Genomic DNA, 26,004 nt, shown 5'->3' with positions numbered 1-26,004 from the left:
CGTAAATTTGGAACTGGAGGCATTCTTGGAATTTTGATTCCCATAGTGTAGTGGGACCCTGCTAGTCATTGGGAATGGTCATCTGGTCATTTGCTTTCAGAATGCTAGCTACTATATAAAAAAATAATGGTTTGCAAAACAGAAATTGTGTAGTAGTAGTAGTAGAGGTTATGGGTTCTGCAAACATATTCGCACATGCAACTTTAAAATCCAACCATAAATAAATACTTTTGGGATATGTTCATATGGGGTAGAAAAATCAAGAATTCTAAATTATGACCCTTAAAGAGAATGCAGTTTTATTGAGGAATAAATCAGGCAGTCACAACATAAAAATGCTATGCAAAAAAAAAAAAAATGGTAAGAATCACAGATACAAGCACTCAAAAGAAGAAAGAAATCATTACTCCCAATGTCTTTGAGGTAGATCAATTTGCAAATGAGTATTTAGATTATACTGAAATCAGGAAATAACCTAGGAAACTGCTGGAGAGCTTCAGAAACTATTTTATTAGCCAAATAAAAAAATCTGATCTCAGATTTAATCTACAGAGTCTATATTGAAGACCTTTGGCCAAATGGTCCTGGTCAATACTGATAATTGATAACATTTTCATTCACATAGTCTTGATTTCCATTAATATAATCAGCAATTTATTACATAACTGTATTTTAGTTTCTGATTCATCTGATTTTTAAAAGCTAATGCTTTAGTTTTCTTCTTTTTTTTTTTTAAGGTTTTATTTATTCATGAGAGACATACAGAGAGAGAGAGAGAGAGAGGCAGAGACACATGTAGAGGGAGAAGCAGGCTCCACGCAGGGAGCTTGATGTGGGACTCGATCCCGGGTCTCCAGGATCACGCCCTGGGCTGAAGGCGGCACTAAACCGCTGAGCCACCTGGGCTGCCCTAGTTTTCTTCTTTTTAAGTTATGTTAAGAAAAATAAACAAACAGAAAATTAGGAAGAATAGTACACCAGACAGCTGTATACTCATTACTTGAATCCAAAACTAGTTAACATTTTGCCATATTGACTTTTTCTAGGTGTATATATGTGTGCATTGCTAAACTATTTCAAAGTTAATTTCAGGTATCATGACATTTCATCCTTAAATATTTTATCTTGTAGCTCTAAAAAATTAAGAATATTCTCCTTATTAACCACAATACTACCAATATATACTAACAAAATGAACAATACTTCTCTTGCTAATATCTAGTACACATTTTATTTTCCCAACTATTCCAAATATATTTTACAGCTGTTTTAGCCTATTACTTAAGAGCTCACTGAAATCACCATTATCATTAAGTAATTACTGTTAGTATCTTACATTCTTACCTAATAACCTCTCCTATGCTGTGTTAGGTTGAAACTTAACACAAAGGAACTTTGTGTATCTCAGTCCTTTTCACAAGCCCTGACTAGGCCCTTTTCCCCATTTTTTTTTTTTTTTTTTTTTTTTTTTGCCTTTGTTCCTCACCTTTCTTTTACTTGGCTCCCAACTTTTTAGTTTTACCTGCTTTTTGCCATTCTTCTAGCCAAACACCATTGGCCTCTCCGGTCTTGGTTTTGGCTCTCTCCTGGATGGTTTTTGGATCCTCCTCCGAATCTGTTCCTTAGCTGTTTCTACCCTGCTTTACCAAACTGGTGCCAACATTGGCCAAGCTATGCCTTGGAGGTCTTCCAGGCTTCCCATCTAGTGGGATGGGACATTTTTGCATTTAGCCCATGGTGAGTGGGGTAGAGAGGGATTCTAAGCACCAAGTAGGTTTATCATGCCCTATCTTAGCTGTGGCTGACCACTCTTCCATGGCCTTAGCTGCTCCTCTCTCTCCATCTGGCATTTTCAGATTAATGCTTCATTGAACAATAGGTTTGGTGTACTCCAGGACCTCAACTACAAGAAGAGTTTTTCTGCATTCCAGTTGTACTTGCATAGGGTCTTCCTTCTTAGGGTAGGTAGAGAAAAGGGCCAGTTCAGGACACACAGGTGTGCAGGGAAGCTAATGATTTGATGCCCCGTTAAATCAATGCTTAAAGAATATTTGCTCCAATGTTTCTTTAGAGGATAAGTTACACACTCTGTAGAGAGGTGTGGACAATAGTAGACTATCACATACCACTTGCATACTTGACTAAGGAAAACAAAGACTGCAATTAACTGAACCTACTCTTCTTTAAATAGTTGGAGAAAAGAAAGGAAGCAACCTTGCTGAGGTTGAATGGAAGGAGGGACAGTGACCCAGAAGACCACTTTGTTCTAGCTGTTCGTAGGAGCAAAATGTTCAGAACCGTCTGCTATTAGTCCCATGCTGCCTACACTATTTGAGTTCCTTGGCCTTACCAGACAGGGGGCCAACACGCAAAGCATCCCTTGAAGGATTCATGCCTGCCATCCACCAGTGTTGCTTGGGCCACTAGAGCCAGGTGTACACCACCTACAGAGAAGCTGAGGAGCTGCCCTGTTATCACGAATGTGCAGATGAACAGGTGCTCACCTGAGTTCTTGCCAAGCAGCGGCATTCCCTCTTCTAGCCTGAAGCTAAAGCTCTTCTCACTAACCACAACACTAGTACCCCAGTGAGACCCCAGTGACCTTTGTAAAGAACTCCTACCAGGATTACTGAGGCCTCAATAGAGCTCATCACCATACCCGGGGGCATTAAATATTCCAAATGCTCATTTACTCCTTTCATCACACTCTGAAAGCACCACATTTGACTCATTCAGAAGGCAAGGTGATTTGTTAGATCCCTGGAAGTTGCTTTACAATCCAGAGGCAGTAGGCTTTGTTTATCTAACCTGATCTCAGCCCGTCTGGAGTTTTATAGTCTCTAGATGCTTAGCTTACAACAAAGGTACAGAGGCAACTATATCCCTGATGAACACTGGGTTTGGTACTTTAACCTGTGCCCATCTCTCACAGAAGATGACCCCAGTGCAGGGCCAATATTGTCAAGGGAATGGGAATTCCAGCCTAAAATCAGCTTTTAGGCACTGTTTCCTAAGGGCTCCACACATCTGAGGGTAGGGGATCCACCCCATCAGCCTGTTGGCAGCTGCCACATGCAGAAAAGTTCTATTCACACCAGGCCAGCTCCTCTTTTAATGTTCAGGATTTTCAACCTCATACACTCTAGACAGCCAAAACTGCCAGCTAGACACTCTTTCCCTGAAGTTCAGGGAGCATGTGCTCAGGCTGATGCTGTTACCATGCTCCTTGGCTAGCTGTAACTAGCTCTGAATATGATCTACAAAGTGCAATATCAAAGTTGACATCCTGTGCATTACTGCTAATGTGAGACTCACGCTGACGTCAAGGAGTGCCTGGGAATCCCGAGGATTTACTGCATCCTTCCAGTGCTTCCTTGTGTGTTTCTGACCCAAACTCTAATCAGACATTTTCCATATTGGCCCCTCTCTGTACTTCCACAGCCAATGTATTCGTCAGTGAGGACCCACTTATTATGTCATCCCTAGTCAAGGCCCACTCCAGTGCCTCAGTTCCCCCTGTCACTCCTTGTTGTTAGAAGAAACTTTCATTCCTTCACCCATGTTCACTCCTTCCACATTGGCTCTACAACCTGGCTCCTATTCTGCATTGTCCTGAGGACGACCTCGCTGGTGTATAGTCTCTACTTTTGCCTCTGATTCTGATTTCTGCTTTCTGGCTCCAGGCCATTTAAACATGGGAAGGAGGTGCTCTGCCCACATACTATGCCCGGAACCCACCAAAGCCTAATCGGACTCATCTGGCTTTAGTCCTTGTCTGGCCCCCTTCTGACATCAGAGTTTTAGATTCCCAGACTGGAGGACAAATACCAAAGCTGTGTCCAAGGATGGGTGCCAACACTGAGGAGCTTAGCCAGTCTAGTCATCATGCAAGGAGCCAGAGGCAAGTAACAAGATCCTGAGACAAGGTCAGGGAGCTGGGGAACATGAGAGTGGAGATCAGCAGGGAGGACACTGCAAATAGAAACTCCACCAGCTGGGTCCCATATTCACACCTTAGTGTTTTCTAATTAAATGCCTTTATGGTTTTTAAAAAGATTTTATTTATTTGAGAGAGACAGACAGACAGACAGACAGAAATAGTGATCAAGAGAGCACTAGCAGGAAGGATAGGGAGAAGCAGGCTCCCTATGAAGCAGGGAGTCTGGATGTGAGGCTTGATCCTGGGACCCTGGGATCATGACCTAAGCTGAAGGAAGACACTTAGCTGACTGAGCCACCCAGGTGCCCCTAATTCCTAATTAAATGTCTTTAATCAAAGCCATGACTACACATCTTTTGTTTTGTTTTTTCCTACATGTGTTTTACAAAATCAATTGGTTTTATCATACCCTTTTTTTTTTAAACCAAGCTTTAAAAAAAAAAAATCAGCAGTCCCCTCCTTGGTCCTTCCAGCAACCTTTTTCAACATTTTTACTGATTTTGTGTGTATGTATGTGTACCTCTTTCTTTAATGTATATCCTCACATATTAATAATTTGGTTATATGCTTATTCTTACAATTTTTCTAGACTAGTCTATCACTTTTCTGCTGTGAAATATGGGTAATTAGTTTGATTATGCTACTCCCTCCATACTTTCTTTTTCCTTACCCTCCCAATGTGTTTACATCCCAAATTTTGTTAAATCCATTCTTTAGTGTTACTGTGATGACATATAAATATTGTCATAGAAGCAGCAGAGCACAATGCTTGAGAGTAAGAATTCAGAGAGTAAGAATTCAGAGCCACCATTAGCTATGTGTACTAAGCTGAATAATGTCTCCTTAAAGATGCCCACACCCTAATCTCTAGAATCTATGGATATGTTACCTTACATAGTAAAGGGGACTTTGTAGAAGTGACTAAGTTAAGGATTTTGAAGTGGAGAAATTGTCTTGGACTACCAGGTGGGCCCAAAGTAATCACCAGAGTTCTCTTAGGAGGGCAGGAAAATCAGTCTGAGAGAGAAGATGGAAGGACAGAAGCAGATGTCAGAGTGAGAGAAGATGCTGGGTTGCTTGCTTTGAAGATGGAGGAGGCCCACAAATCAAAGAATGTGGGTGACCTCTAGAAAGGCAAGGATGTATATTTTCCCTGAGAGCCTCCAGATGGATGCGGGTCTGCAGACAGACACCTTGACTTTAGCTCATTGAAACTTATTTTGGACTTCTGGCCTCCAGGACTGTAAGATCATAAGTTTGTGTTGTTTGGTGCATTTAAGTTTGTGGTATTTGTTGAAGTAACAAGAGGAAACTAATACACTGTGTGACCTCTTTGTGGAAGATTTCTTATCTACAAAATGCATTGCTGTGAGGATTAAATGAGTTAATAAGGGTAAAACATTTAGATCAGCACCTAGCATACAGTTATATTTGCTCTTATTTTTGTAGCTAATCCACCAAGAGTAGTATGACCATGTACCTCTTCTTTTGTCTTTTCCTGGTGCTTACAATTTCAAGGCTTCTGTGATTTATGCCTAACTCCCAGCTGTAAAATTGCCTGTCAACATGGCCATATATACAGGTAACATAATTATTACTCTGGGGATTCCCTTCATTCTTCTCTTTTGTTAGAACTGCTTTCCTTAATTCTGTGGCTTCCTCTTTCATTTTTTTTTTTTTTTACCCCCAGCTTAACTGGGATAGAATTGTGTCCCTCTCTTTCTTGATTTACTTTCTAATTTTGATGGTACACATCCTCCAATAGCCCCTCATAAAGGATAACTGAGAGGTAAATTTGTTGAGAAGTTGATTGTGTGAAAATGTTTTTATTCCACCCTCACACTTAATTGATGGTATGGCTGGGTGTAGCTTCTAGTGCCATAGACCAAATGTCTGTGTCCCCCCCAAATTCTTGTTGATACTTAATCCCCAATGTGATGGTACTTGAAGGTGGGGCTTTTGGGAGGTCATGAGGAACAAGACCTCATGAATGAGATTAGTGCCATTATGAAGGAGGCCCTAGGGAGATACCTCACCCCTTCTACCCTGTGAGGTTATAGAGGAAAGACTGCCAGCTGTGAACCAGGAAGATGGCTTTCACCAGACACTGAATCTGCTGGTACCTTGATCTTGGACTTCCCAGCCATCAGAGCTGCAAACAATAGATTTCTGTTGTTTTTAAACCATCTGGGCCAGGTTAGAAACAGTTTCTCTTGAATTTTGAAGGTATTGCTCCATTGCTCTGTCTTCCTGTGTTACCTATGGGAAGTCTGAGTTTCTTATTCCTAATTTTATGTGTGACCTATTGCTCTCTGGAAACTTTCAGGATCATCTCCTTATCCTTACTGCTTTGAAAATGCTTTGACTTGAATTTGACCTTTTTAAAAAAAGATTTTATTTATTTACTCATGAGAGACACACAGAGAAAGGCAGAGACATACGCAGAGAGAGAAGCAGGCTCCTCTCAGGGAGCCCGATGTGGGACTCTATTCCAAGACCCTGGGATCGTGTCCTGAGCAGAAGGCAGATGCTCAACTACTGAGCCATCCAGATGTCCCGAATTTGACTTGTAATAGAGAACCTGTCTCCATTCTTTACATTTGACTGATTATAATTTGTGATCCCCACCCTTCTTTCTTCTCTTGCCCCCATAGTGGGCAAAGCAATTAGCCCCGTGCTTCCTCCTTTGGGAAGTTCAAGCCATGCAAGCCACCAACCTGTACATGAAAACCCTTACCACAGTACTACTCACTAACCACAATTAAAGTCAAAGTCAGTTGCCCTCCTGACTTTCTCAGGACATAGTCTGCCCTACGTGGGAGCCTGAGGCATAAAAGACCTCATTATATACACAACAAATCTCTTAATGCCCTCTTGGTACATGTGTGGCATCCATTAGTAATGACATCCAAATCCATTATCATCTGAAGAGGGACCACAACGAAGCTGCCCCACTAACGAGCTGAATGATTTGGGTAAATTACATAATCTTTTTTACTTCAGTATATCTGTTTATAAATGGGGATAATAACAGTACTCCTGTTGTTTTGAAGATTAAATGGGTTAATACATGTTAAGAACTTAAAACAGTGCGTAGCACATAGTGAAAATTTAACAAGTGTTCCTACTGATGTGAACCTTTTTAATTTAAAGTTTGGGGCACTTGAGTTCTTTCAATTAAAGGACTCAGGTTAATTCAGTTATGATACATATTTTTGGTATCATTTAATTCATATCCTTGCCTCTCTTCTCTACTTCTGGAACCTATCTCACACTTTGTCTCCTATTTTCCATCAAATTTACTTTTGTTTTGCCTTTAAAAAAAAAAAAAGATTGTATTCATTTATTCATGAGAGACACAGAGAGGAGAGAGAGAGAGGCAGAGACACAGCCAGAGGGAGAAACAGGCTCCATGCAGAGAGCCCGATGTGGGACTCAATCCCGGGTCCCCAGGAGCAGCCCTAGGCCAAAGGTGGCGCTAAACCGGGGAGCCCTCCCGGGCTGCCTTTGTTTTGCTTTATGGGACATTTCCTCAACTTTATCTTCCAGCTTTATCTTCTGTGACCTTTATACTCATTCTCCTTTAAAAATAAATATTTTAAAGTAATCTCTACACCCGACATGGGGCTCAAATTTACAAGCCCAAGATCAAGAGTCATATGCTCTACTGACTGAGCTAGTCAGGTACCCCTCTGTTCTCCTCTTTAATTAATAGTAGATCCCTGGTTTTTAACTACCCAATTGGTCATCCAGACCTAGCAGAGTGAGAAATACTCTCTGAGCATCAAAGGATACTATCAACAGAGGGGAAAAAAGGCAACCCACAGAATGGAAGAAAATGTTTACAAATCCTATATCTAATAAGGGATTAATATCCAGAGTATGTACAGAACTTCTAAAACTCAAAAACAATACTGTTAAAAATATGCAAAGGACTGGTATAGACATTTCTCCAACAAATCCGAAAAGCACATGAAAAGATGCTCAGCATTACCAATAATTAGGACAGTGCAAACCAAAAATAGAAGATACTACTTCGCACTCCTTAGAATAAGTATTATTAAAAAAAAAAACAAAACCCAAACAAACCCCAAGCAGAAAATAACAAGTGTTGGTGAGGATGTGGAGAAATTGGAAGCCTTACGTACTGTTGGTGGGAATGTAAAATAGTATAGCTGCTGTGGGAAATAGTATGGAAGTTCCTCAAGAACTTAAACCTAGAATTACCATATGATCCAGCAATTCTGCTTCTGAGTATAAACTCAAAAGAATTGAAATCAGGGACTTGAATAGATACTTGTACACCAGTGTTTATAGCAGCATTATTCACAAAAGTCAAATTTCATTGATGGATGAATGGATAAACAAAAGATGGTATGTATATACAATGGAATACTATTTAGCTTTAAAAGAGAGTGAGGGATCCCTGGGTGGCGCAGCAGTTTAGCGCCTGCCTTTGGCCCAGGGCACGATCCTGGAGACCTGGGATCGAATCCCACGTCAGGCTCCCGGTGCATGGAGCCTGCTTCTCCCTGTGCCTGTGTCTCTGCCTCTCTCTCTCTCACTGTGTGCCCATCATAAATAAATAAAAATTTTAAAAAATAAAAAATAAAAAATAAAAGATAGTGAAAGTTTGATATATGTTACAACATGGATGAACCTTAAAGATATTATGCCTAATGCAATAAGCCAGTCACAAAAGCACAAATATTATATGATTCTGCTTAAATGAGGTACCTATAATCATCAAATTCACAGAGACACAAAGTCAAATGGTGATTTCCAGAGGGTACGGGAAGGAAAGATAGGAAGTTATTGTTTACTGAGTATAAAATTTCAGTTAGGATGATGAAAACATTCTGGAGATGGTTAGTAGTGCTGATTGCACAACAATGAATATACTTATGAACTGTACACTTAAAAATGGTAAAAAAAAAATAGTAAAACTTATATCATGTGTATTTTACCACAATAAAAATTAGAGATATTCTTTGAAGATGAAGATTTATCATCCATGACAGAAACAGGATGTGCAGGAAGGATTGGTGGACTCCTCTTGTTTTCCTTTCTCCAACTAACACTATCCCCTATAACTTTGTGACTGGATATTTTTTACTACCTCTCGCTTGGGATGCCTATGTATTCTGCATACCACTATCAGATATCCACCTGGTTACCTCCCTCATTCATTGTCTTTTGGCTTCCATAGTTTCTGATAGGAAGTCTGCTGTAATTCTTATCTTCCCACCCCCAACACCCCCCCCCCCCGCAAATGTAACATACCTTTTTTCTCTGTCAACTTTTAAGATTTTCTCTTTGTCGTTGGTGATATCCAGTCATGAAGTTGCAAGACAGTGTCACTGGTAGGTAGGGAAACAATAGTAGCCCACCAGTACTTCCCCACATCATTGCTATTCTGTAGTATACCTACATGCTATAATAGTATTTCTGATTCTGCAAGAACACAATATGGACTTGAGGACCCTATTTTTCAAAGCTTTGAGATCCTGTAAGCACACTCTCACCAAATAGCTGAAGACAACTTTAGGAAAAGAAGCAATGGAGGGTGGGGAAGTTATTTTATAGTTGGATTTTTTTTTTCCTGAAGAAGGTAAGTACTTCTAGTAGGATCCACTTACATTATTTAACTGAGATCAAATTATTATTTTTTTACTTTTATTTGTTAAAATATTTTATTTATTTATTCATGAGAGACACAGAGAGAGGCAGAGACACAGGCAGAGGGAGAGGCAGGCCCCCTGCAGGGATGGATGTGGGACTCCATCTCAGGAGCCTGGGATCACAACCTGAGCCAAAGGCAGATGCTCAATTGCTGAGCCACCCAGGCGCCCCAACTGAGATCAAATTAAAACCAGAGCAAGCAATCCTAAAATTATACCTAATAACACAAATTGGAAATACATGAAGCAGTGTGACTAGTGATCCTGGTGTTACACGAAGCAGAGGCCCAGCTTAACAGTCTCTTTCCTGCTCTTCACATTATTCACATCTCTTTGCAATGCTGTTTCCTCAAAAAGCTCTTAAACTCACCATTCTACCTAAAACAGCCATTCCTTCAACCATTCTTTAATCCTTGCTTTATTTTTCTTTGTAGCCCTCAATCACAACTTGACATTTTATTATTTGTTGGGTACTTGTTCATTGTCACTCTCTTCCACTAGAAGGAAAGCACTTTTTCCATGTTCATTGTCTTATTCATATCATACACCTAGAGCCTAGATCCGAGCCTGCAATGTCATAGCATATGCTCAATAATATTTGTTGAATGAATGAATTTATTTATGTATCAACTTTGTCACATTATTTATATTAACTTTATTATATTATTTATATTTATATTAAATATGTAACATTTAATTATTGTTACTTAATCTGACTTTATTTCACTGCCCTTTTCATTTTTATCCACTCATCATGTAATCACTTATTAAACCTCTACTTTGTGTTATGTGTATAGGCAGCATGAGAGGTGGGGAGAGACAAAGACGTATAAAGACTTCCGTAAAGAAATCCTCGCTTCCTGAGGTATAAAATTTAAAGTCCCTAGCAAGCAAAAAAGGGACACCCTAAGTTTAAGGGGGAGATTTAAAAGCACTCAAGAATTTGGGTTTGTTTCTAGAAGTGTGAGACATCTCTCTGCTGCTTTCGACCCCCTCCAGGGAGCCCAGCTCCGCAGCTTCCCGAGGGTGAAGCGCAGCGCCAGCGCCAGCCTAGTTCTAAGGCTCCTCCCGGGGCCCTGGACAGTCAGGGAGATCCCACTGGGGCCCGCCCCTGTGCCCCTCCCGGCTAGGTTGAATGGCGCAACCCGCTGGGAGGGGCCGCGGGCTCAGCCAATAGAAGGAAGCGCCAGCCGGAGCCCGTGTAAACAAACCGCGAGGTGCGGCGCCCTGGGTTCCTCCCCCACGTGGGGGCTGGACGCTTCCTCGGCTCTACGCCCATTCAAGACTAGCGTAGTGTCCTTTCAACCAATCAGAGCTGGTGTCTCCCGAAAGGAGGCGCTCCACCCTGAGAGAAAGAACGAAGGCGGCGAAAAGACAGATGTTAACACCAATCGGAAGCTGGAACTTCTGAAGGAGCGGGCGGGAACTGCCTCCCGTCTGGACCAATAAGCATCACACATGCCCTTCTAGGCGACTGAGCGGCATCATCTCCGGCCCAATAGGCGAGTGGGGCGGTGCCCAGCAACCAATGGCTTGGGTTCGGGGGCGGAGTAAGGAGCCAGTGTGCTGTAAGGGGTAACCTGGCGAGTGGCGAGCGGCGCTTCTCCCGTGCTGTGGCTCACGCTTTGGTACTGGAGGCCGAGACTCTTCTGGCGACGGCGACCTCTGCGGCGACGGCTGAGGCTCTCGGAGGAGGGGCAGAGTACGATCTGGAGGAAGGGCTTCTGATCAGCCCAGGTGGGCTTGGGCAGCCGGGCTGCCAGGGAGGGGGACCCACGGGAAGCGTCTGTCTCCGGGCTCTGGGGGCGCCCTGCGCCTCCCTTTCCTCCGCAGCCGTCGGGGCTGTGAGGGGCGACGCGCGCCCGTCCGGGCTCCTGTGGGGAGGGTCCCAGGTCGTGGCCGTCGGAGAGAAGGGGCGTCCGCTGGGGTTACCCTCTGCCTCTCGCGGGCGTGAGGGGGTCTTAGCCCCGTTCTCCCCTCCCTCGCCCCTCAGTTTCCCGGAGCCCCCTCAGCCTCCTCCGGACTGACCCCTCCGGCTTGCGAGTCCCCTCACTACCCCGGTGCCACACGGCGAGGCAAACTGACGGGCGCCGCCTCCCGCGGTCCCCCTCCCGGCGGCGAGGCGGAGGAGGTGCGCGTTTTCACCCCTCCCCCACTCGCGGGCCCCGGTGCGTTACTTGCTTTGCGTCTACTCCCTCCTCCTCCCCACTTTACTCCGGCTTTGGTTCTTGAAACCTAATTTGAGTTAGGAACCCAGGCCACTTCTCTGCCGCCTTCTGTTCTGCGAGTGAGTCCCTCGCCCCTCCCACCCCCTAAATTTCATCCACATCGCTCATGAAAACTAACATTTTCCACTTGCTCGGTCCAAGCAGCTGGAAGGTGAACGCCAGAGACGCGGAATACTCAGTACAGGGAGCTTTGCAAGATTGGGAACTTTAACCGGTTTCGTTAATGGTGAACTATTCTCGCCTTCCTTAAAAATGGTATTTGGTCGTAATATCCTCTGCGAAATCTTTGTCCCGGTAGTTGTTTGGGTGATAGTTTCTGAAAATGGACGTGAGAAGGGTTTACTGGCCACAAGCAATTTAAAATGTATTATTATTTTAAGTAGGCAGTTTTCGTTATTCCTCCTTTCTTTCTTTTTTCATTGTACCTTAAAAAGCTTAACTGGAGTAGCAGAGAGTTTCCAATGTAAGGGCCTGTCCACCTTACTTTATCATAAAATATATGACATATTTTAGCTGTGTAGCACCATGTGATTTGATCACACCCAGACTATGGATAATACGGCATTAAAACTACTTAAAAACAATATTCTCTTTTCCCCATTCACAGAGGATTTGTATTCACATTTATAGTATATCAGTTTGTGTTTTAATGATGTTGGTTCTAGCCACATAATGATGTCAGTTCTAGATAATCGTGCAAACTGTGTTGTGCCTAAATAAAATTATGCCAAGAAATTTATGGGGAAAAGTAGCTTATCACTTTAGAGTTTTGAAAATGTTAATTTAGGGATCCCTGGGTGGCGCAGCGGTTTAGCGCCTGCCTTTGGCCCAGGGCACGATCCTGGAGACCCGGGATCGAATCCCACGTCGGGCTCCTGGTGCATGGAGCCTGCTTCTCCCTCTGCCTGTGTCTCTGCCTCTCTCTCTCTTTCTCTCTCTCTTTGTGACTATCATAAATAAATAAAAATAAAAAAATAAAAAAGAAAATGTTAATTTAGATATTGGACAGTAAGGGTTTTATTTTGAGGAAATAGAAGTATTGGATTAAGTGTGATGGGCCCCTTAGGCTATGTGTGTATGAGAGTGTGCAGGAGAAAATACACGTGTACAAAACTTTGTAGGTTCTAAAAGTACTTAGTTTCACGAATTCATATAAATTGTAATTATTTTTCTCAGTACACAGAGGTGAAATGTAAGCAATGAGTTTGATATGTAAAGTGTGTTTTGGCCAGAATTTAGCAAGTTTTTGTAAAAAAAAGTCTTACTGTTTTATCTTATTTGTAATACATGTGTATTTTTCCTTGTATTTTGCTATGGTAAGACTGTACCTTGTATATAGAGAAATAAGTCTAGTAGAGTGAATTAAGAGGAATCTTTACTCTGAGGAGGCAACGTTGCATTAATAGACCATATGTTTGAGCCCTGTTAATAAATCACATGAAAAAGAGGAAGCTCTTAAAGCTATTCTAACAAATGCCCAGGTATTGAGAACAATAAAGAGTATTAATTACAGAATTATTAGCAGTCATCAAAGAAAAGTTCTGGAAAAACTGCAAATCTATGAGTTAGTTGCTATTATGAGTTGGCATAAGGCTGTGGTTGAAAAACCAAAGGTATTTTTTTTACAGTCTTTTCAGGTGTATTGGTGCTTAGTAATAACTCATTTGCAGATTTAAAAGATTGTAACTATGATTTCTTCCTAGAGATCTTGTCTTTAAGGAACTAACAGTTTAAAGAGAGGGGCCTGTAAACCAAAAATTAAATGCAGAGGGAGAGGTTCTGCAGTGCAGGGTGTATGTAGGGCACCGACAGGCAGTGTGACCCCATGTTCCCGCCATTTCCTAAACCTGTCTGTTTGTTTTACACACTTGGGTCTCTCTCTGTACTGTTTCTCTCTTCTTGAAAGCCTTTTCCACACCTTATATGCTTAGTGAGATTCTATTTCAAAATCTCCTGAAGCTTGACACTGGCCTGTACTCCATCCAAATAATTGTTTCTATATCTTTCCGTTATTTCATTATAAATAATTATCTTTAATTCTCATTATTTGCAGTAATTTTGGTCTATAAAGCCACCTAGAGCACTAAATTAGCAAATACTGAACCAATGCTCCTAGGGAAAATATGTACATGTATATATCTTACGTAGGTTATAATCTTATATAAATACAGTTCATCCTGGTAAATTTTATTTTCTTTATTTCAAAAGAGAAAATGAGGTTCAGAAGTGTTAAGTGATTTCTCTGAGCCCACCTTCGAACAAGTGCCTGAGTTAGGATTCAAACTCTGACTGGCCCCTAAGCCAGAGCTTCTTGTGCTATACTCCACTGCCCCCTGCCATCTGTGTCTTTTAGTCATCCTTGTATGAGACTGGAAACACAAATGCAGAGCACTACCTTGTTCTACCTTAGCTGGGAATCTGTTTGAGGGGTGACTCCACTTTTGCACCTTGTGCATGTCTGTGGGCGACAGAGAAAGCAACCGTGAGGGTTGGTTTTGTGGTTACAAAGATATTTTAGCAAGTAGGAGAATTCACAAATACAGGATCCATAAAAAAGTGAGGATCAGCTGTACTTGTAAATGACCTCTGGTGTCTATTTCATGATAGCCCTTTTTGCAGCCCACTGTAGAATGTTCTTTTAGCTTCTTTGAGAATTTGTTCACTTATTCAACAAATATTTATTAAGCACTTACTTAACCAAGGCTTTATTTTAGACTCTGGTGAACAAATAGATTAAGCTCTTGTCCTTCCTGATATTATATTTGAGAAAAAGAAACAGTTAACAGCTCAGGGGAGAGGTCCAGGTTGGAATGATAAATTGACCAAAGTAAAACCTGGTGTGCCCCCTCCCACTTCACATCCCCTAGCATATTGACTTTTAGGACATTTCTGTTTAACTCTGTGCTTAAACTCTTCCTTTTAAGCCTCTCTCCATTAACCTGACTCATAGGAATGTTTTCCAGGTGCATAGAACTTTGAGACAGCATTCCAAGCAGGGATCAGCAGGTGCAAAGGCACAGAGACATAAACAAACAAAAATCACCTAAGGAAAAAACTGTGAATAGGCTTGGCGAGAGGGCTTGCCACAACTGAGTTAACTCTGACCACTGCTGTTCCATAGTGGATGCAAGTTTTAGGGAGAAAGCATAATGTTCTCAAGCTGATGGCAAGGTATCACTAACAGTTCAGAAATACAAGAATTGAATTCTGGGGAACTGTTATAACGTAGTGACTTTGTTTACTTCTTCATTGTGAGGCTCATATGTGCCCTCCACTGTTTCAAGGTGCTGAAAATATAATCCAACTTACTCTCAAAGAGCTCACCATCTAGCAAGGAGACAGATGGATGAACTGATTTATCCTGTGTTAAGTGAGATAATAGAGTTATAACTAAATGCTGGTTTTATAGAAAACCAGGAAAAAAGGAATAGTTAGTAATATAGAGAGCACTGGGTGAGATAATGAGATAATATTTGAGCAAGGCTTTGGTGTGTAAAGAGGTAGGAGTTCACTAGACTGAACATAGGAACTTCTAAAAGAATTAGTATTTTTGTGTTAGGAAAAATTTAAGAACTATCTATTTTTACTGTATCTATTGTGGGTGTTCAGTTAATAATTACTTTTATCCAGGCAGTTAGTCTAAACATATGATGCAAATAGTTAGGCTGTAGTAGAAGAATTTTGTGTCAAAATAAGCTGGGTTAAACAAAGGTTTCTATGATGTAAGACTTCTCTAGAGCCTTTATTATATTAATGTTTACTGTGATTTGTGGATCTCCAGAAGGGGTGCATTGTATTTAACCATGACTTTTCCTTTCCACCCCTCTGCAATACATCTAATTATCTTTTGGAACAGGATTATATGAGACATAGTTTAAGGAATGATGAATTAAATATACTTTGGAGCACCTGGGTGGCTCAATCTGTTAGGCATCCAATTTTTGATATCAGCTCAGGTCATGATCTCAGGATTGTGAAATTGAGCTCTGCATCAGGCTCCTTGCTGGGCGTGGAGCCTGCTTAAGATTTTCTCTCTCCCTCTCTCTCTCTGCTCCTCTTTATTTTTTATTTTTTTAATTTATTTTTTATTGGTGTTCAGTTTGCCAACATATAGAATAACACCCAGTGCTCATCCCATCAAGTGCCCCCCTCAGTGCCGGTCACCCAGTCACCCCCACCCCCCGCCCACCTCCCTTTCTACCACCCCTTGTTCGTTTCCCAGAGTTAGGAGTCTCTCATGTTCTGTCTCCTTTTCTGATATTTCCCACTCATTTTTTTCTCCTTTTCCCTTTATTCCCTTTCACTATTTTTTATATTCCCCAAATGAATGAGACCATATAATGTTTGTCCTTCTCTGATTGACTTATTTCACTCAGCATAATACCCTCCAGTTCCATCCACGTCGAAGCAAATGGTGGGTATTCGTCGTTTCTAATGGCTGAGTAATATTCCATTGTTTACATAGACCACAGCTTCTTTATCCATTCATCTTTTGATGGACACCGAGGCTCCTTCCACAGTTTGGCCATTGTGGACATTGCTGCTAGAAACATCGGGGTGCAGGTGTCCTGGCGTTTCACTGCATCTGTATCTTTGGGGTAAATCCCCAGCAGTGCAATTGCTGGGTCATAGGGCAAATCTATTTTTAACTCTTTGAGGAACCTCCACACAGTTTTCCAGAGTGGCTGCACCAGTTCACAATTCCACCGACAGTGCAAGAGGGTTCCCCTTTCTCCACATCCTCTCCAACATTTGTGGTTTCCTGCCTTGTTGATTTTCCCCATTCTCCCTGGGGTGAGGTGGTATCTCTTTGTGGTTTTGATTTGTATTTCCCTGATGGCAAGTGATGCGGAACATTTTCTCATGTGCTTGTTGGCCGTGTCTGTGTCTTCCTCTGTGAGATTTCTGTTCATGTCTTTTGCCCATTTCATGATTGGATTGTTTGTTTCTTTGCTGTTGAGTTTAAGAAGTTCTTTATAGATCTTGGATACTAGCCCTTTATCTGATAGGTCATTTGCAAATATCTTCTCCCATTCTGTAGGTTGTCTTTTAGTTTTGTTGACTGTTTCCTTTGCTTTGCAAAAGCTTCTTATCTTGATGAAGTCCCAATAGTTCATTTTTGCTTTTGTTTCTCTTGCTTTCATGGATGTATCTTGCAAGAAGTTACTGTGGCCAAGTTCAAAAAGGGTGTTGCCTGTGTTCTCCTCTAGGATTTTGATGGAATCTTGTCTCACATTTAGATCTTTCATCCATTTTGAGTTTATATTTGTGTATGGTGTAAGAGAATGGTCTAGTTTCATTCTTCTGCATGTGGATGTCCAATTTTCCCAGCACCATTTATCTGCTCCTCTTTAAACAAATATACCTTAACAAACCAAGGTTTATCAGTGGTCTCCATATGTGTTATAAAATAACCTGTATAATTTTATAGGAAAGGAGAGACACTGGAGAGAAAGAATATACTCTAGTTAACTTATTACCATCTTGGTCTATAAGTCCCAAACCTAAAAAAATATATTTTATAATTACCCCCTTGAAAATATGGCTTATTCAGAGACAAAGGTTGTTTTGAGAGTGAGAATCTTCTAACTTTAGAGGATATTGCTTTTATTATACATTCATTTTGGGTCATATTAGACATTAACTTTGCCAGTTAGGTGATTTTTGTAGAAGCACCCACACCCTCTCCTAACTCTGGAGTTTTGGGAGTTGTATGCTAGCATTCTCCCTTTAAGAAGATCTGATTATATGAGCTTTAAGGACTGAGGCCTTATACTGTATAATTTTCATTCATCCATCAAATTCTAATTATGTAACTAACTCCGAAAGTATTATTAAAGTTAAGGAAGCAACAGTTATGGTTTTGGTAGTGCACTGATTTTGCAGCAGAAGATCTAGGTTTGAAATTTGTCTCTGCCAGGCTTACTATTTGAATGACCTTGAGCACAACTGCCTAACCATCTGTTTCCCTTTCCATTTTGATAGAATGAAAATACATAGGGTTAGTATAGAATTAAATGATGCACATAAACATACTTTAGGAACTCTGAAGCACTCACTGTATAAATATAAGACAGACCAAAGAAATATATCCAGCTCAATTTGAATTAACATTTTATTTATAGCTTTTAATTTTATATTACAGAAATAGTATATTACTTTTATAAAATTAAAAAGCATTGATAGGCAAAAAAGGGGGGGGGGGCTACAAAGCATTCCATAGATCCACCAAACTAAGGCAGTGGTTCACATTTTGATGGGTATATTTTATACTTTTTATGTACATTCATCATTTTTTATGGAAATGGGTTCATCTGCGTGTTTTAGTCATTTTATTTTTATGAGATGAATCCCCTAAGAGTACAATTGCTTGATTTAGTGGAATCATTCCATCTTTTGCTACATAATGCTGTATATAATGAGAACTAGAAAAGGGGTAACTTCTGAGCCTGATGAATGTGTTCGTGAACTTGTAATCATCTAGTATCTTGAACCATTCCAGAAGCTTCATCAAAGGCACACTCAGAAATGAATTTGATGTATGCATGTGGTTATGCTTGGCATTATTGTTTCTAATAGCATGATAGGGATGACCCTGGTGTTTGTCAGCAGGGAACTTGTTAAGTAAATTGTGCAAGCAAACCATGGAATATTGGATAGTTGTAAAAAAGGGGGCACAATAAATAAATAAATAAATAAATAGGGGGCACAGCACGCAGCCATCTATTTAGTAGGTTACTTTTTGTGCTGAGAGAGAAAGAAGGGTGGAATAAGAATATACATTTATTTATATTTGCTTATAGTTACAAAAAGAAATTCTGAAATGATAATATAAGATACCAATGGAAGAAATAGGAGTGGAGATAGGATTTCACCATATGCCTTTATATATATTTAAAACATTTTTCAAATCATGAGTTTGTGTTACATTTTCAAGAAATATGTGAATGGGGAGACCTAGGTGGCTCAGTGGATGAGCATCTGTCTTCGGCTCAGGGCGTGATCCTGGGGTGCTGGGATGAGTCCCTAGTCTCCCCGCAGGGGGCCACTTCTCTGTCTCTGTGTCTCTCATGAATAAGTAAATAAAATCTTTAAAAAATATATGAATACATGAATTGAAGTAGGGTTTTAAGGAAGAAGAAAGGGTCTGAGGAGCTGCCCATCTTTTGATGTCAGGTGAATACATAACAACAGTAGCAAAGATTGGAAGAGTGGCCCCTGCAAGGGTTTGGCAGGGCTTTTTTTCCTTTTTACTCAATTTTGTATGTTTAAAAAATACTTTGAACACAGCGAAACAACCGAAAACAACATTTCCAAATGATCGCCCCATGGCTTCAGTAGCTGCTTTCTTTTTCATGTTCACTTGTAGTATTTTTTAGTGAGTACATATTATTTTCAATTGTAATCACACTTTTCATATTTTTTAACTTACCTAATTATGTTTTTTCTGTGTTGCTATTGGAGGACCTTTAAAAATAATGAAGATAGGGCAGTTTGTCACTGCACATCTTAGAAGTGAGCTGATGAACCTCAAGAGGCAGTAATTCCAGCCCTGTAGTCTGCATGTGATGTACATACATGAGGAAAATAAGAAAGAGAATTAAATATGTATACATGAAAACATTTCTCCCTAATTATAAAAGAAGCCACATTCTTCTTTATAATAATTAGAAAATAAAATATAAAGAAAAATCTGTAATTTTGCTACCCAAAACATTCTGGTTTTTTGCTTTTTAGACTTTTTTTATATATAGAAACATTTTTTTTGACGCATTAATATTGTAATTTAATGGCGTTTATCAGTTTAACAGTATGATCCTAACAGTTCAAGATTTAGAGACAGTGAAACCAGCTTCCCTAAGTTTCACTATGCCACTTACTAGCTGTGTGGGCATCTTATTTAAACTGATTTTGTTTCTGACTGTAAAATAATACCCATTTAATAAGGTAGCACCTATAAAATGATAGAAAAAATACAGAAATATTTAACACATAAAGTAAAAAGTTCACTACTTAAAAGTTTTTTTTTTTACTTCTCATTTTACTTTATTTTATTATTTTATTTTTTTATATATATTTTTTGTATAGAAACATTTTTAAAGGTAGAATCATAATATATGTATCCTGGGAACTGCTGAGATACTCGTTTAGGTTTTTTTTCCCCTTTTACCTGTTAATATAAAAAAATACATTTTATATTTCACAATTTCAGACTATCCTTGCATTTCTGGGCTGAACTTTGGTGATCAGTGTTATGGTTTTATTTTTAAATAAGTTGCTTGACTTTTTTGCTCATGTCTTATTTGAAAGTGTATATCTATAGCATGGAAATTGGTCTGTGGTTTATCTTTGGTGCTATTTTTGTTCCGTTTAGTGTATTGAGCTACTTGTAAACTAATCATTAGGAGGCTGTCTTGTGCTCTGAAACAGTTGCATGGGAACTATCTGCTTTTTGAAAGGTGGTGCTTCCTGAACTGGAGGCTGGTCTTGCCCTCCTTTAAAATGCAATAATACTAGGGGAAGTAAAGTTTTAACATAGTGATTTTAGTATAAACATGAGTAGAACAATATGTAATTGCTTTTGTTTGATGGTGGTGTTCTTGGTGTCTTTTTATTACCTAGGCAAGTGCTGAGGGTTTACACATCCTTTGTTTCAGCATTGAACAGATGTGACTATTTTGTTCTGCAGCCTTGCAGATACACAAAATGGGCCTCCCAGGGCTCTGTTTTATCCCCACCAAAGCAAAAAGTAGTGCAGTGAAACTTTGCCTAGCTAGAACTTTTAAATAATAGAGTGTTCTGATTTAATTATGTTAACTTGGAAGTATAAAGGTGAAAAGAAATCTCTAATTCCCTATTGAATACAGTTCTGAGATGTAGAAAATAATTCCACTTTTCTTCTCTAATAAGCTTGATATATTCAGACCTAGTTGATGTTTTATTATACAATTCCTGAAGTGTCCGAAGCTTACATTATGAAGGTTCTTTTTTGGAACTTTAGATGTAAGAAGATATAAATGGTATCATGTGAAATCAAGCTAGAAGGGAACTGATGCTTGTTAAGTGTACATTTTTTACTAAATCTCAGAACGCAGCTTGTTTTCTTATTTAGCTCACAAAAATAAAACACATTGGATTGAGGATAGGAGTTTTAAGGAGATTGTCTTTTAATTGGATGTCTTTATTTCATATGAAGATAGAATATACAGCACCCCTGGCTTTGGACCAACAGAAGGAATCACATTTTTTTCCTTATTGTTTATCAGTGGTTCTCAAAGTTGAGTGTTTCTGAATCAGCTGGAGGGCTTATTATGACACAGATTGCTGGGCCCCACCTAGAGTTTCTGATTCAATAGGTCTGGGGTGGGACTGTGAATTTGCATTTCTAGCAAGTTCCCAAGTAATGAGGATGCTGCTGGGCCTGGGAATAAATTTCGGGAACCACTGCTATATATTAATTAAATACTAGAATTCTGGCTTTAGAAGAAGGCTGAATTTGGTCTAGGAGGATAGGAAGTAAACCGGTTATGGAGCAAATCATGAAAGATTTACCTCCTTTGCTGCCAGCATGGTGTTGAATTCAGGTAATCAGCAATACACAGTGACATAAACAATTCTTGTTTCATAATTGGAAGTCAAATCAAATGAGAGAAGCTGTTTCATCTGCAAAGCTTAGAGGTGAAGGGATTCTGTTGAAATAGGATTTAGTGATTAACCCCATGAGAATAGGAGTTATTTATATGTCCTTTTTGTCTCCCCTGTCACTGGCCATTTAACCTTGCTCTAGAAGGTTCCACTAATTTTTTTAGTTGGGACAGGTTTTTGTTTTTGTTTTAAGATTTTATTTATTTATTTATGAGAGACAGAGAGAGGCAGAAACATAGGCAGAGAGAGAAGCATGCTCCCTGTGGGGAGCCCGATGCAGGACTCTATCCCAGGACCCCAGGATCACGCTGAGCCGAAGGCAGATGCTCAACCACTGAGCCACCTAGGCGTCCCTGGGACAGATGTTTGAATGCTTATTGAAAGTTTTGTTGTTTTAAAAGGTATTAGCTATGTGTATTCTTAAGATTTTTTAAAAACAGTAACAAGAGAATAAGATAATTTTTTTTGCCAAAAAAGGAAATTTTTGGAATTAATTTTTATCTTATTGGAATGTTGGAGAATGTAGCCTGCTGCATTAGACATCAGGTATACTGTGGATTTTCCGTTGTTTTCATGATTTGTCATTATATTGTTTGAGGTAATACTAGTAATTTTTGTAATCCCTCTAAAAATGAAAAATGAAAGTCAAAATCATAGACCTGGCTTATTAGCAGCTAGACACAGAAGACAGCTATGAAGAATTAGATAGATATACACACATGCATATATGTTTAAATATATATTCATACACACATACATTTTTTAAATTATTTTTTTTTCTGGCAAAGACAAGTATACCTGTGCTGAATTTAGGCATCATATAGAATCTTTGAGTTGAGAGAAAGAAACTCAGGAAGCCAACCTTTTCATGGAGGAGTTTTGCTTCAGCAGGCTTTTCTACCACCTAATTTCAGTTGTTCCACTGCTAACAACCTCAGTTTGCAAGTTGATGAACTGGTCTAACATTGACTGTAGGAGGAATAACATATAAAAGACAGTGGGTTGGTCAGATTCCCTACATGAAAGCAGTTTTGCTCCTCTTACTCCCTCAGAAAAGAATTGACGAGAGGGAAATAAAAAAGGTGGAACTAGATCCTATAGACTAGACCAGTGGTTCTGAAGCTTGGCTGTACATCAGAGACAACCCACAAGCTTTCTAAAACATGATATAGGTATGGCCCACCCCGAGACCTTCCCCTAGGATGGAGCCTCAGGGACTGCATTTTTTTTTTTAATTTTTATTTATTTATGATAGTCACACAGAGAGAGAGAGAGAGAGGCAGAGACACAGGCAGAGGGAGAAGCAGGCTCCATGCACCGGGAGCCCGACGTGGGATTCAATCCCGGGTCTCCAGGATCGCGCCTTGGGCCAAAGGCAGGCGCTAAACCGCTGCCGCCACCCAGGGATCCCGAGGGACTGCATTTTTTAATCATTTCCTGAAGCAATTTTTTTGTAGCCAACTGAGCTCTATGCCTCTGGCCAGAAAGGTGCTGGTCTCCAATGAATTTTCACCAGCCTGTGGTGAAATAAGAAAAATTAGGACTATAGTGTTTTTTGTAAAGTTAAATTTATTCAATTTAAAGAACTGTCTTTTGCATTGAATTAAGGTCTTCTTGTGTTTTCTGGTGTTGAAAATACCCTTTTATAAAGTGATATTGAGGGATCCCTGGGTGGCGCAGCCGTTTGGCGCCTGCCTTTGGCCCAGGGCTCAATCCTGAAAACCCGGGATCGAATCCCACATCGGGCTCCCGGTGCATGGAGCCTGCTTATCCCTCTGCCTATGTCTCTGCCTCTCTCTCTCTCTCTATCATAAATAAATAAAAATTGAAAAAAAATTAAAGTGATATTGATAAGGATATTTTTGTTATCCTTACTTAGTTTTTAAAAATTGTAACTCTAGGGGGACCTGGGTGTCTCAGCGGGTTAAGTATCTGCCTTTGGTTCAGGTCATGATCCCGGAATCCCATTGAGTCACAATCAGGCTCCCGGCTGAGTGGGGAGTCTACTTTTCCCTCTCCCTCTGTTCTTCCCCATCCCCTTCCTACCCCCACTCATGTGCTGTCTCTTTCTCTCTCGCTCACTCTCTCTCTCATATAAATGAATAAAATCTTTTTTAAAATTGTAACTCTATGTTGCCTTCAAAATATTTTTGAAAATTTACTGTCTTGTGAGATCCTGAAGATTAAGTACCTCTGAACTAATCATTCTTAGAAATTGTTTTTAAAATACTTTGGAATACAAGTCTATAGAAGGTATAAAACCTTGACTAGATGAGTTTCAGAATTCAGAATTTTTCAAATTTTAGAGATGCTTTCTCTGTGTGTTATGTAATACCCCCATGGTCTGTTGCAGCACCCTTAGTTACACACAGTAGTATTTCTGAGCAAAACAAGAGTATTCACACTAAGTGGATAAATGCAAGCTAATATAGCTTCGCATCAGTTCAAGTTTTAATGTCATCTGAGTTTTGACAGAAAGCGTATGGAAAATTCTTAGTTTTTAGAGCTTTCTGGATATTGGAATTATGCATAAGGGATTATATACATATTTGTGGGGGTCTGCATTCTCATCCTAAAAGGACTAGCAAGCTTCAAATTAAATGGAGCTTTTATGTTTATGACAGAGAACAGAGTTTATTTTTATTTAAATACACCAGCATGTGGTATGACCCTGTTCATATTTTCCTTCCAAAGACCTAATCCTTTTGTTGAATAGCATTTTTCTTCATCCTGCTTCCCCTACTTCCATTAACAATATTTGAGAAAACTTAGCATTTTATATCATAAGTATTCTGGAGCTCAACTGGGAAGTGTAAGAGTGTAGGGTAGTAGCTAAGAGCATGAGCTTTGGATACAGGAAGACCTGAACTTAAGCCCCAATTCCTGCTCTGACTGTATTATCCCTTAGGCAAGGTGTTTAATAAATGTTTGAATGGTGGCAGATTAATCTGAAAAGCAAGGATAATGTCAGCACCTACTCAAAGAATTGTTGTGAACATAAAAGAGAGAATGTTAGTGTGAAGTATTTAGAAGAGCCATTATTTTATTTGTGTCTTTTCCCTTTGTATTTGGGTAGATTACTTGTTTCCTCTTTATAACTGGATGTCTTCTGGTGCCCTCTTTTTCCCTTGGACAATCTGGATCAATTTGCTTCAAGTACTTTCCCAATTCACAACTGACTTCTGGTCTGCCTCTACAATTTAGACATTAAATCCTGCCTCTTCAGTGATTCCACACCAAAAAATCCATCTGCTCCTAAGCTTAATATGGCCCCAGTAGTTTGCTGAACACTAAAAGTCTTAAAGTGGAGACCACATTACACAGTGTCAGGCCTCCCCGCTCTCTGAAAGGTACTACTTTTGACTCCTTGTTTTTCTTTGTCATGTTCCAGCACTGTGTTCCCCCTCAGTCCCCTAGGGAAACGTTTCCCTCTCTTCCATGGAGTCGTACTCTTACCTTGGTCCTTCAAGGACTCTTCTACCCCAAATTAATTTTCAAGGAGTTTCTCCCCTCAAAAACGGTACACCTTTCCTGTAAAAACTCGTAGTGAAAACAGTTTTCTCACCCTCATTACATATGTATTTAGAGTGGGTGGCTCCTTTCTTCCCACTTTATATTTTTTCCAAAAATATATCAGATAAAATGAGCATGCAGTCCCTTTTGGTGATATTTGTTGAGAATCCATGGTATGAATTTCTTCCAGGTTAGATAATTGCACGGTAGCAAGCTTTTATCCCTAGCCTACAACTCCTGATGAGACTATTAAATCCACCTGGTGTTATTAAATGCTAAAATAGTAAACAAGAACATATAAAAATATTTCTTAGAATAGAAGTAGGAATTTTTGCCTCCTCAAGAGTAATTTAACCTGTCAAAAACAGATTCCTGAGTCATGTTGTCATTGGCTGCGGGGAGTATCTGTTAATACTCAATAAGGAATGCTCAACCACAGATCATAGCCCCTAAGGGCATGGGCTTCCTTCCTAGGAAATGAGATTTAGAATACAGCCTTCTGAAAATGGCACTTAGTCAACAAATTATTTATTGAGGACCTGGTGGGCACAAGGCATACTAAAAGCTATAAAGACTTGATTCTTGCCCTCAAGAAACTTCTGAGGTTATAAGTAGACTGGGCCCAAAACAAATGAATAGTAAATACTCAAGTATATTTATAATCAAATGTGAAATGGGGTAGACGTAGGAGAGACCTTAGGCAGAGGTTGTATTCAAATTTCTATAGTGGCATTTCTGATATTATTGTGCATTTAAAAGACAAAGTATCAACAGATTAGTCTAAGACATTTAGAGGCCTTTATTTTGTGATTGAGAAAAGTTACACCTATTTCATTTGTAATAATTTGCCCATAACAATGTTTTCAATTAGCATAATCTGCTAAAGAGTTCAGAGTGTTTCCCCTGTTAATAGCTTATATCCATCTGGAGCTGGATATGGGGAAGTCAGGGTCCTGTAATGACCACCATTTGATGTTATCCCGGGAGGACAATTGAT

General features: G+C 39.8%; 1 protein-coding gene across 6 annotated transcripts in view; it reads left to right on the top strand.

Moving 5' to 3' along the window:
* Nucleotides 1–11,149: 11,149 nt before the first annotated feature.
* Nucleotides 11,150–26,004, top strand: part of PAIP2B (poly(A) binding protein interacting protein 2B) — a 32,506-nt gene continuing 17,651 nt past the window's right edge. For 3 of the 6 annotated variants that reach the window (XM_072769752.1, XM_072769749.1, XM_072769748.1), the window contains exon 1: nt 11,168–11,358. The gene's annotated coding sequence lies outside the window, so the exon portion shown is untranslated. Of the gene's footprint in view, nt 11,359–26,004 lie in introns of all 6 variants that reach the window. The other 3 variants (XM_072769754.1, XM_072769753.1, XM_072769747.1) reach the window with 2 other exon arrangements.

Source organism: Canis lupus, chromosome 12 (assembly GCF_048164855.1).
Source record: "Canis lupus baileyi chromosome 12, mCanLup2.hap1, whole genome shotgun sequence".
Lineage (NCBI taxonomy): Eukaryota > Metazoa > Chordata > Mammalia > Carnivora > Canidae > Canis > Canis lupus.
The sequence above is the reverse complement of the archived record's forward strand: the minus strand, read 5'-3'. Positions and strand labels throughout refer to the sequence as shown.